This window comes from Pinus tabuliformis, chromosome 5_1 (assembly GCF_031772625.1).
Source record: "Pinus tabuliformis cultivar Carrire ecotype Pingquan chromosome 5_1, CPIR1, whole genome shotgun sequence".
In the NCBI taxonomy this organism is placed as follows: Eukaryota; Viridiplantae; Streptophyta; class Pinopsida; order Pinales; family Pinaceae; genus Pinus; species Pinus tabuliformis.
The window spans coordinates 771,665,017-771,675,283 of record NC_142305.1 but is presented as its reverse complement, the minus strand read 5'-3'; the positions used below and the strand labels follow the sequence as shown (position 1 = coordinate 771,675,283).

Genomic DNA, 10,267 nt, shown 5'->3' with positions numbered 1-10,267 from the left:
ATTTAAAGGCATCCTACAGGTCTCGAAAAACAAAGGACAGAAAATAAAAGAGAAAAGAAAAGGAGAAAGAAACATAGAGGTAAATGACCCCTTACACTAGTTCTGCTAACAAATTTTTATAGGGTTCTAGCCATGGTCAAAGAACAACAACAAAGGGAAGCAGGGGGTCCACATTTCAGTTTTCCACCTCCCAAGATAGCCTCTTGCATGTCCTTTATCACTCCATATATCTCCCTACATTCCTGCGTCACCAAGCACCCCATCTTACTCAATTCTGCCTCAACCCTGCAGTTGCTACAAGATTGTCCTAAACTGCTACATGATTGACCAAAATTGCTACAGGATTTAGATCAATCTAGGAAAAGGGGTTAGATCTCTTGTTTTTATTGGGGAAATGAAGGGATAGGTTCACCACACCTCCGTCATCTTCCATCCACATCACTTAGCCATTTTTTACATCCAAAACTTCACCCTTGTTCATGAAAAAAAAAACTCTATTTCTACCATATATTCATGAGTTCTCACCACCATCAAAGTTTCTAGTACCTATCAATAGGCTCACCACAAATTATATAAGCCCATGGTTGTATTTCATAAAGGATATTGTGATTTTGGAATGGTATGTGTGACTGCTACAAGAAAAAATCCAATTGTGTAGCAACTTGTACAAACCCTATAGAATCATAGCCAAAGACACTTGAAAGCTCCTACATGAAAACTTGGTCATCCTAAAGAATTGAGTGACTATCCTTGAGTTTCTGGGAAGCCAAAAAACACTTGAGGAGCACCTATAGGGGCATTGTTCACCTTCAACAGTAGCAAATTAATGAAATATGTTTAAGTGAGTTGAGAAGTGAATAATCTTTTTGGTGATTCCATTTTTTTATAGGAAAATAAAATTTCATTGGGATATATTCTTTTTTATTATATTTAATTTGTAAAATAATTTCTAAAAAAAAAAAATTACCTATTAACTTTTTCTATTTAGACTTTGCTTCAATATTTTTAATTTTTAATTTTCTTTTTCTGTTTCACAAGTATTTGGTAAATAATTATGAAATATTTTAAATTAATATTGTTCACTTATTAATTTAATCTATCCACACCTTTTCCTATTATTTTGAGTTTTAAGTCCTCTTTATTTCCTTCCACTTCCACTAATTATTTGGTAAATGATTTAGTATTTTTTGGACACCTAATCCTCTAAGGGTTGGTGTGGAAGCTGAACAGCCAAAGGGAGTCCAAGAGACCACTTGGAACATGAATACAAGGGTCACACCATGTACTACAAATGTATATCATGTAAATAATAGATGTACTCTCATGCTTATCATTCATACTCTATTGCTGCCATATATGTGTTTAACATACTATCAGAGCTACAGGTGTATTTCAACCCTGCATAATTACTGTGAGCCTAATTAATATTACATATCTGTTGGTGTGCCATTTTCCAGCCCGTCAGAACTGTCTTTATGTAGTTCCGCCATTGGTTTTATGGCCATTCTCTATACGTCAGTCTACCAATCATAATAATGTCTTGCTCATACACTTAGGGAATTGTTTCTCGCTTTCCTTTCATGTCGATGCTCTGTAGATTCTCCTGGCCTCTCTTCCAGTCAATTATGTCTTTCTCACCTGTCATTGAATGGTGCAGTGTAACACCACATCACACCTATTCTAGTGCCCATTTCATTTGAGTGGCTGGGATAATTCTAACGCTCGATATCAATAGGTACATTTGCAGAGAGCAGTGTGAACTCTAGAAAATCCATTGTATAAGCTCTGGACATCATATTTTATTCCCAGATTCTGCTGGTGGTGATTGCCAACAATATTGCCTCAACCGACGACTAATACACGAATACGAAACATATTCCCATGCCTCAAATTTCCAAAGGTGTTGCATGAGCGGAGGGCCTTAAACTTTTGTTATCACCTTCGACATTGCCTCTAATGTCTCCGACTTCTTCAACACCCACAAAATACACAACGATTCCGCTACTGCAACCAACCTCGCACTTCCATACTTCTTGTAATGCGCATGAAACCACGAGGTCACTAAAGGCCTTTCAACCTTCGGGCGCCTAGGGTTCGATTCCTTTCAAATATCGCTTTGAATCTCACCTCCAGCTCATCCTCTTCCAAATATGTTGTGTCGGATTTTTCCATAGATTCTTCCCCATAAACCGGATCTGTCTCTTGCTTCTGTTGGAAACCAACGGGTATATATATTGCATGTGCGCTGAGCTTGGATTCATATTATTGCATTAGCGTTGTAAGTGTGTTTGGTATAACAGGAATTCTGTAATACTTCCTCGATCCCTTTCTAGTGCAGTGTTGGTCCTTCTGCTATTGCAAACCACATGTTATGTGCACAATGTGGGGCAAGGGGGATTCCTAAGACAAATCGATCACAACAATAATTATGCAGTTTCTTCTTCTAGATTTATCAAGAAGCCTAGTGCCAAGAATTGGCTGTAGTGGAATTTGAACTTGAGATCTATTGGAATCATATCTTGCATATGTTAGTTGATATATTTGAGCCATGTGTAAATTGATTGCATTGGCATAGTAAAGTGACTGGAGGTGTCATGCTCTACTTTGTGTTTGAAAGTGAATTATTGTGCACTAAGAGTTGAATTGAAGGCTGTAACTTCAACAAATATTATATTTTGTGGTATGTACATTAATGGTCATGTATTATTAGGTTCATATATTTGGTTCCATTCAAGGCTGAATTGTGAGAGGTGATTAATTGAAGTCTGTGTGCTGATTAGAATGGATTTATATAAAATGCGTAATTTATAAATACAAGTTGGCCTGTGACTTCATGTTGGCTCATATACCTATGATTTTGTTCGTATGACATATATGTTGAGTAATATGTATGAACACCGAGTTATGCAGTGAATGAATTTGGTTATGCACAAAGAGTGCCATTTATGAGTAGAGCTTCGAGGTTTGCATCATGTCAGTACTTATTGTGGAATTTTGGTGATGTAAGTCCCCCATTGCACCTGTTGGAATCCCTCTATTTGAAATCGGTGTGTTCCAGTCCTATGCATTGAAATTTTTGAAAGACTACGTCAGACAGTGGCTAAAATTATGAGATGTTGCTTATATTAATTGCGTTGAACCAATAAGTTATATGGAACTCCGTACATAGTCATATATTCTAACAATAATTTATATGGAACTCCGTCCATAGTCATATATTCAATTTGAGCCTTTTAGATTCTTCTTGTCCTTAGCAGAGTACAAGTGATTAGATTAAGGGAGCGCTGGTGGTTTCCAATTAATGCAGAGGTCTGCCCAAACATGATGCAATAGGGGAGTACATGCAAGTTGGTCTGTACAGTATATGCATTATATGCTCTTTGTTGTTGATTGTGTTATATTGGAGTTTGGAGTTTAGCGTTGAGTTCCTCATTGTTTTACTATTTTTTGAGGTTGATTTGCTTAAAATGGATTTAATTGGTAAAGTATTAGAGTTTCTCAAAACCCTGATACAATGTACTGTTGAAGACACAGTAAAAATCAGCAAAGCCAATCTTGCTGATATTCAAATATGTCTACAAGATGCACACGAAAAAGATTGATTTTTTGCAACTAGAATCTCAGCTTCAACAAGAAGAATTAAAACATAAGAGTTGTCATTCTGAATCTGTTTCTATTCAGAAAATTGAGACAAACTCCCATTAGCTGCCAGAAAGTAATCATATCAATGAGATTAAGATTGATTCAGATGCAATACCCATCTCAAGAGCAGAGTTGAATGCAGAAGCAGAAATTCAACATACACTTCCCAAGCCCATCATCAAACCTTGGGAAGAACTTGTCCATAACAAGCACAAAACTGGTCTTGGATATGACAAGGATGTGTCCTTTCATATTCCAGACTATTCCAAGCCCATAAAATTTCAGAGTGCAAGATTTCTTCATGAGACTTCACCTTCACCCATTCCAGATTCTCCTCCTTCACATTCGCAGTCAAAAGTTGTTAAATGCCAACACTGTGACTGAGTTGGCCATATGAAAGATCATTGTTTTGATATTCATCCATGTGAGCATTGTCATAAAACCACTCATTCTTCAAACAGATGCTTCAAAAACAACCCTCCTGCAAGAACAAAGATTCATCTTGGATGGATTGCTTCTTGGCAATGGGCACCAACAGCCAAGAAGATATTTCAGTCATATGTCAGAACTTGTTCTAATGTATTGAGCAGTCTTGTAGTTGAGTTTTCTCTATCATCTCACCTTGGATCTGACAGGAGGGGAAGTGATGGTCATCTACAAGCTTCAAAGCCACATCAAGCAAGTCTAAGCCATAACCTGCCATACCAGATTGAGAGTTGTAGCCAGAGACAAAGATGCCCCTGAGCATGCCTTCAGTTGGTGATGGCTCTTCAAAGAATTGGGGACACTTCCTCTAGCAGAAGATTTTAGCTTCTTGTCAGTTTTGGAAGAGTTCCAGGAATTGCATTAAGCATTCCAGAGTTGGTGGTAATCCTTAAACCATCATAGATTGAGACCTCCCTTTTCAGGTTGAGGTTCTCCCTTTTATGCGGGGTGAGACCTCCCTTTCATGGTTGAAGGTTTCCCTCTTCAAAACATCAAGAGCACTTCCTCTAGCAGAAGACCTCAACTTCATGCTAGATTTGGAAGAGTTCCAGGAATTGCATTAAGCATTGGAGTGTTGGCAGTGATCCTTAAACCACCTCCCTTATACCAACATTTCAGAGAGCACATTCAACCTAGTACTGCCATTTTTGCGCATTTTGTATTACAACTCTCTTCTTGGACTCATACATACCCCCTCAGATTAAGGGGGGGAATGTTGGACACCTAACCCTCTAAGGGTTGGTGTGGAAGCTGAACAGCCAAAAGGAATCCAAGAGACCACTTGGAACATGAATCCAAAGGTCACACCATGTACTATAAATGTATATCATGTCAATAATAGATGTACTCGCATGCTTATCATTCACACTTTGTGTCTGTCATATATGTGTTTAACAGTATTTGATGTTAAACATTAAAAAATAACATTTTTTATTTATTAAATTACTCAATATAAAATTTGATGTCAAACAAAGTTGAATAATGGATGTGTACCAATTTTTTTTTTTGTTATTATGTATAAGAATGGATTCTAAGTGCAGTGATGTGTGGTTTAACGGTAAGTCAAACGGGCGAAGCTCGGGAGACCAAAGTTCAAATCTCATGGAGTACAGTGACCTGCTGTGGTGGCGGCTAGAGGGGCGGACCCCCCCTGACCGCTGGGTCTGCTCTTGCTAAAATCATAGGATCTTAGCATACCCGACTTGCAGGTGGTTGGTTATGCTCTTGGTGTTATAGTGGCAGCAATGAGGTTTGATCCTGGGTCTCCCGTGGATTAAACTTGATAGTTACCGATTCACCATGTGGTTAAAAAAAAAAAAAAAAATGGATTCTAAGTGGGAAGGATAACACTTCCCTAATTGGCATAGATATAAACATAATTCAAATTGTCTTGAAAAGTTTATTTTTTAGATAAAGCAAAATTTTACTTTAGCTATTAATTTTTTTGAAATTTTGATATTTGAATTTTCTAAAAATAGATTAAAATATAAGAATTCAAAATTATAAAATCAAAGTTTCAACTAAAACTGTAAAAATATTTATTAAATTTGAAAAAAAAAATTCTTTAAAAAACTACTTTTATTTTTTTTATGTGATTCCTTTTAAATTTATATTTTTTAATTAGTTTACTTTTAAATATAAATATGTATATACCAAAATATTTATTAAATTTGAAAAAAAAAAATCTTTAAAAAACTACTTTTATTTTCTTAATGTGATTACTTTTAAATTTATATTTTTTAATTGGTTTACTTTTAAATATAAATATGTATATACCAATTGAATGTAACTTGAGCAATTAAAACGAAAACATTTTCACAATTTTCACAATTTAATGGTCACTTTGTTACCTGTTAGCTTTTCTCGCCAAAGAAAAATAAACAATATATTATAAAATTTATATGTTCTAAATTTTTTATTAAAATATGGTTAAAAATATATATATAATATTTTTTTAATATTTAGAAAAAATAAATTGAGAAAACTTAACTATAAAATTTACATGTTCTAATTTTTTTATTAAAATATTTTTTTTTTAAATTATATAATATTTTTTAATATTTAGACTCCGGATGCGGGTGACATCAGGGACGAAGGAGGGGAGCCACATGGAGGCCATGTGTGGCCTCATGCCTGAGACAGGCATTCAATGCGATCCGCCGCCGATGATTTTAAGTGTGGGTACTGGGACGGCATTTCAATGCACAGTCCGGAGTTCAAGTGCGTTCTCAGAGCGCAGTTATGGCTTGTAGATATCGAGGAAATGTTGAAGAGGTTAAAAATGGTGAGGGGGTGGATTGCTCTATGTTGGTTCGAGCTCAGAAATTGGAGCCTGGCTCATGGTTCAGGAAGAGTGCCTCTGTTGTGTTTATGGTTCGCGGAGCTGCTGCTCACGCCATTCCTCTGTCAAGTGACTGCGGCTTCCAGGCGGAAAACGCGAGTGGCGGACGCTTCAGTCTCCCCAATTCCTCCCTTGTTGTTCTGTTCTTCCCTCCGGGTATCAGTGGGAATATGGTTAGGCCACGACAGCGCCTTCTCAGCCGTCGCGGCACTAGCCGAGGCGGGTCTTCACGCCCCTCCGAGGCTTCACCCCAATCACGCTGCTGTAGATGCCTCTGCCACAGAGTTGCAGAAGCTCACCCCATTCAAGCGAGCCAATTCTTGGACTCGAGTAGCCCAGAACTGGACTCGGCACCTCTACCAGCGTTTGGCACGGCTGTCTTCTCTTTCAGCAGCTCCCAAGAGAATTCCCGCATCAACGCCCATGTCTCGGTCCTTTTCCTTGAGGAACCGAAGGATGAGAGCGAGGATCACCCCAGCAAGAAGAAGCACCAGGCAGGAAGCTCGAGGGACGTTGAGGGATCGCCAGAGGCTGCTCCAGAACGGGCTGTTAGTCCACCTCCGTCTCAGGCAGTGCCTTCTCCAGCGGAAGACAAGAAAGAATCGGACCCTCTCCCTGAGGACTATGGCTGGTATCCAATTATCGAGGAGGAACCGGACGATTAGCCGTCCTCTTGCTCAGAATCGCTGCTCAGGTTCACCCATGTTATGCTATGTCTGCTTAGGCCTTATGTTTGTTTTTGTTGTTTATGTTTGGTTCGAAAGTAGTTTTGTTGAATGGTTTTTGAAGCCCTTGCGCGGGTTCCTAATGAAGGTCTCCCTTTTCCTTTTTGAACCCCTATGTGGGTTGTCAATTCTGGCTCGGATAACACTTCCATGGTTTAAAGCCCCTGCGCGGGCGGTTTGTCTCAGTTGCGGTGCCCATGCGTGGGCTGCTCTTGCTGTTAAACTCCAGTCCAAAGTGCCATCCATGGCCTTGGACAGTATGACTCAACGACTGTAATTGTTTTCCTGTTTTGTATATAATAGAATAGCATAGTATTAACGAGAAAAAAAAAATATTTAGAAAAAAATAAATTGAGAAAAAATAACTCAAATAAATCTTAAAAAATATAATTCATATCCTTATAATGATGAGTAAATTAAAGATTCCCCTGAAATGTTGAATGTTTCAACTCTCTTAATATAGTTTTATCTAGAAACCATTTTTATTAAAAAAGAAAAATACAATAGGTCCAATCATCTCCAAAGTTTAATTGGGGCTTAATATAGTTTTATCTAGAAACCATTTTTTATTAAAAAAGAAAAATACAATAGGTCCAATCATCTCCAAAGTTTAATTGGGGCTTAATATAGTTTTATCTAGAAACCATTTTTTATTAAAAAAGAAAAATACAATAGGTCCAATCATCTCCAAAGTTTAATTGGGGCTTAATATAGTTTTATCTAGAAACCATTTTTTATTAAAAAAGAAAAATACAATAGGTCCAATCATCTCCAAAGTTTAATTGGGGCTCAAAACTACTCATATCTTATTTCCAACTACCCAGCGATAACAAAATTGAATGTGTGAAACATTTCAAGGGGTAGTTTGTTGTATCACAACACTAGTATTTGAACACTTTAGTCAAATTTACTGAGTGGGTAGTTGGAAGTAAGGTTAGTATTAACAACTTAGAGATAGACTTCGCTATTAACTGCTCCCGCAGTTGATGGATATAAAATAGATATTATCTGACACGCATCAAATTTTATAATGAAATAAAATAACATGGAAGTGTGGCTCTATTTCTGGAAACAAGGTTGCGTTTGGTAATTGTATACTGTCTACATGTAAAGTTACCCACTCGGGCGGGGAGGCCACTGCTTTGCCAGCTAGTAACCTGTCACTGCTGGCGCTATATAAGCCCATTCTGTGTCTAGGTTTTTATTAATCCCAAGTATTTGTAATCTCTGCGAGTTGGGTTTACAAGCATCTCAGCGAAGTATTTGCATCTCATGGAATCGAAACTGAGCGGCCTGGCAATGAGCAATGGGGGTGAAATCTGTCGGGATGGATTCTTCGAGAGCGAGGAAGAGGAATTGCAGGGGCAGGCAGAGGCTTGGAAGTGTACCTTCGCGTTTGCGGAGTCGTTGGCGGTGAAATGCGTGGTTTTGCTGGGAATTCCCGACATGATCGCTCGCGAAGGTCCCCGCGCCACTCTTTCCCTCGACGAAATCGTGGCCAAGCTGCCCACTGAATCTCCCGATGCCGCCTGCCTCTTCAGAATTATGCGCTTCCTCGTGGCTAAGGGCATCTTCCGCGCCTCCAAAAGCGCGCGGGAGGGCGGTGCCTTCGAGACGAGATATGGCCTCACGCCCGCGTCCAAGTGGCTGGTGAAAGGGCGGGAGCTTTCGATGGCGCCCATGCTGTTGATGCAGAACGACAAGACAACGTTAGCGCCGTGGCACCATTTCAACGAGTGCGTGCTCGAGGGGGGCATTGCCTTCAAGAAGGCAAACAGTGCGGAGATCTGGTCTTATGCTTCAGATCATCCTGACTTCAACAATCTCTTCAACAATGCCATGGCCTGCAACGCCAGAATTGTAATGAAGGCTATTCTTTCGAAATACCAAGGCTTCCACTCCCTCAATTCCTTGGTGGACGTTGGGGGCGGGACTGGAACCGCGGTGGCGGAGATTTTGAGGGCTTATCCTTCCATCAAAGGGATCAACTACGACCTCCCTCATGTGGTGTCCACTGCCCCACATCTAACAGGTGATCAATAATACTTTTGTTATATACATAACATTTTTCAACATGTGTTTCACATTTTCCTTGGCCAGAATCTGATTGTCATAAAAAATCCTGTAAGTAGGCGTGGATCATGTGGGGGAGACATGTTCGAATCCGTACCTATGGGCGATGCCATATTCATGAAGGTAAATATTAAGTATTAGCTTAGTGTTTAAGGCGCAATACTTATGAAGGTTGATATTAATTTAATGCATAGTGCTAATATCTACAGTAAACTTGCCAACCTAATAATTAAAATTACCATGACTAAGTTTTCCGTATATAATTTGTTTGTGGGATGCCTTATCAGTGGATCATGCATGACTGGGACGACGAGGACTGTATCAAGATACTGAAGAATTGCAGGAAAGCGATCCCTGATACAGGGAAGGTGATCATAGTAGACGTGGTCCTGGACGCTGATCAAGGAGATAATACTGATAAAAAGAGAAAGAAGGCCGTGGATCCAATTGTTGGCACAGTATTTGATCTGGTAATGGTGGCGCATAGTTCCGGCGGGAAAGAGAGAACAGAGGAAGAATGGAAGAAAATCTTATGGGAAAGCGGGTTTGGTGACTACAATATAATCGACATTCCAGCGTTGCAGTCTGTGATTGAAGCGTTCCCTCGTTGAGAGTTCACCAATTCATTGGTTTCTGAATGACTGGTTGGTTGTTATTTACTATTTCCTGGTCAGTTTCATTCGGATTTTTAGAGTTTTTTTTCATTAAAAAAAAATTGTTTATTCCATAAATCAAGGGAAGTAGAGAGGTGTTATTTACTAATTTGATATTTAGTTTAATTTAAAATTTAATTTAATTGTAATTTTAAATAAATTATTATTATTTTATTTTTGGTAAATAAGAATATGTAGATTAAAGGCAAAAATACATAACGTAGAATTGTGAGAGCAGCTTTTGCAAACCAGGGAAATGTAAGATTTGAAAATGTTTTACAGATCTTACGGTATAACTTACAACATTTTCAAGTCCTTTTTCTAAAAGCAAACTGTATTTCTCATAT

General features: G+C 38.5%; 1 pseudogene across 1 annotated transcript; it reads left to right on the top strand.

Moving 5' to 3' along the window:
- Positions 1-8,347: 8,347 nt before the first annotated feature.
- LOC149167212 ((R,S)-reticuline 7-O-methyltransferase-like) lies at positions 8,348-10,014 on the top strand (annotated as a pseudogene). Its single transcript, XR_016260543.1, has 3 exons — positions 8,348-9,226; positions 9,327-9,390; positions 9,555-10,014. The product of XR_016260543.1 is annotated as a (R,S)-reticuline 7-O-methyltransferase-like (transcript).
- Positions 10,015-10,267: the final 253 nt, after the last annotated feature.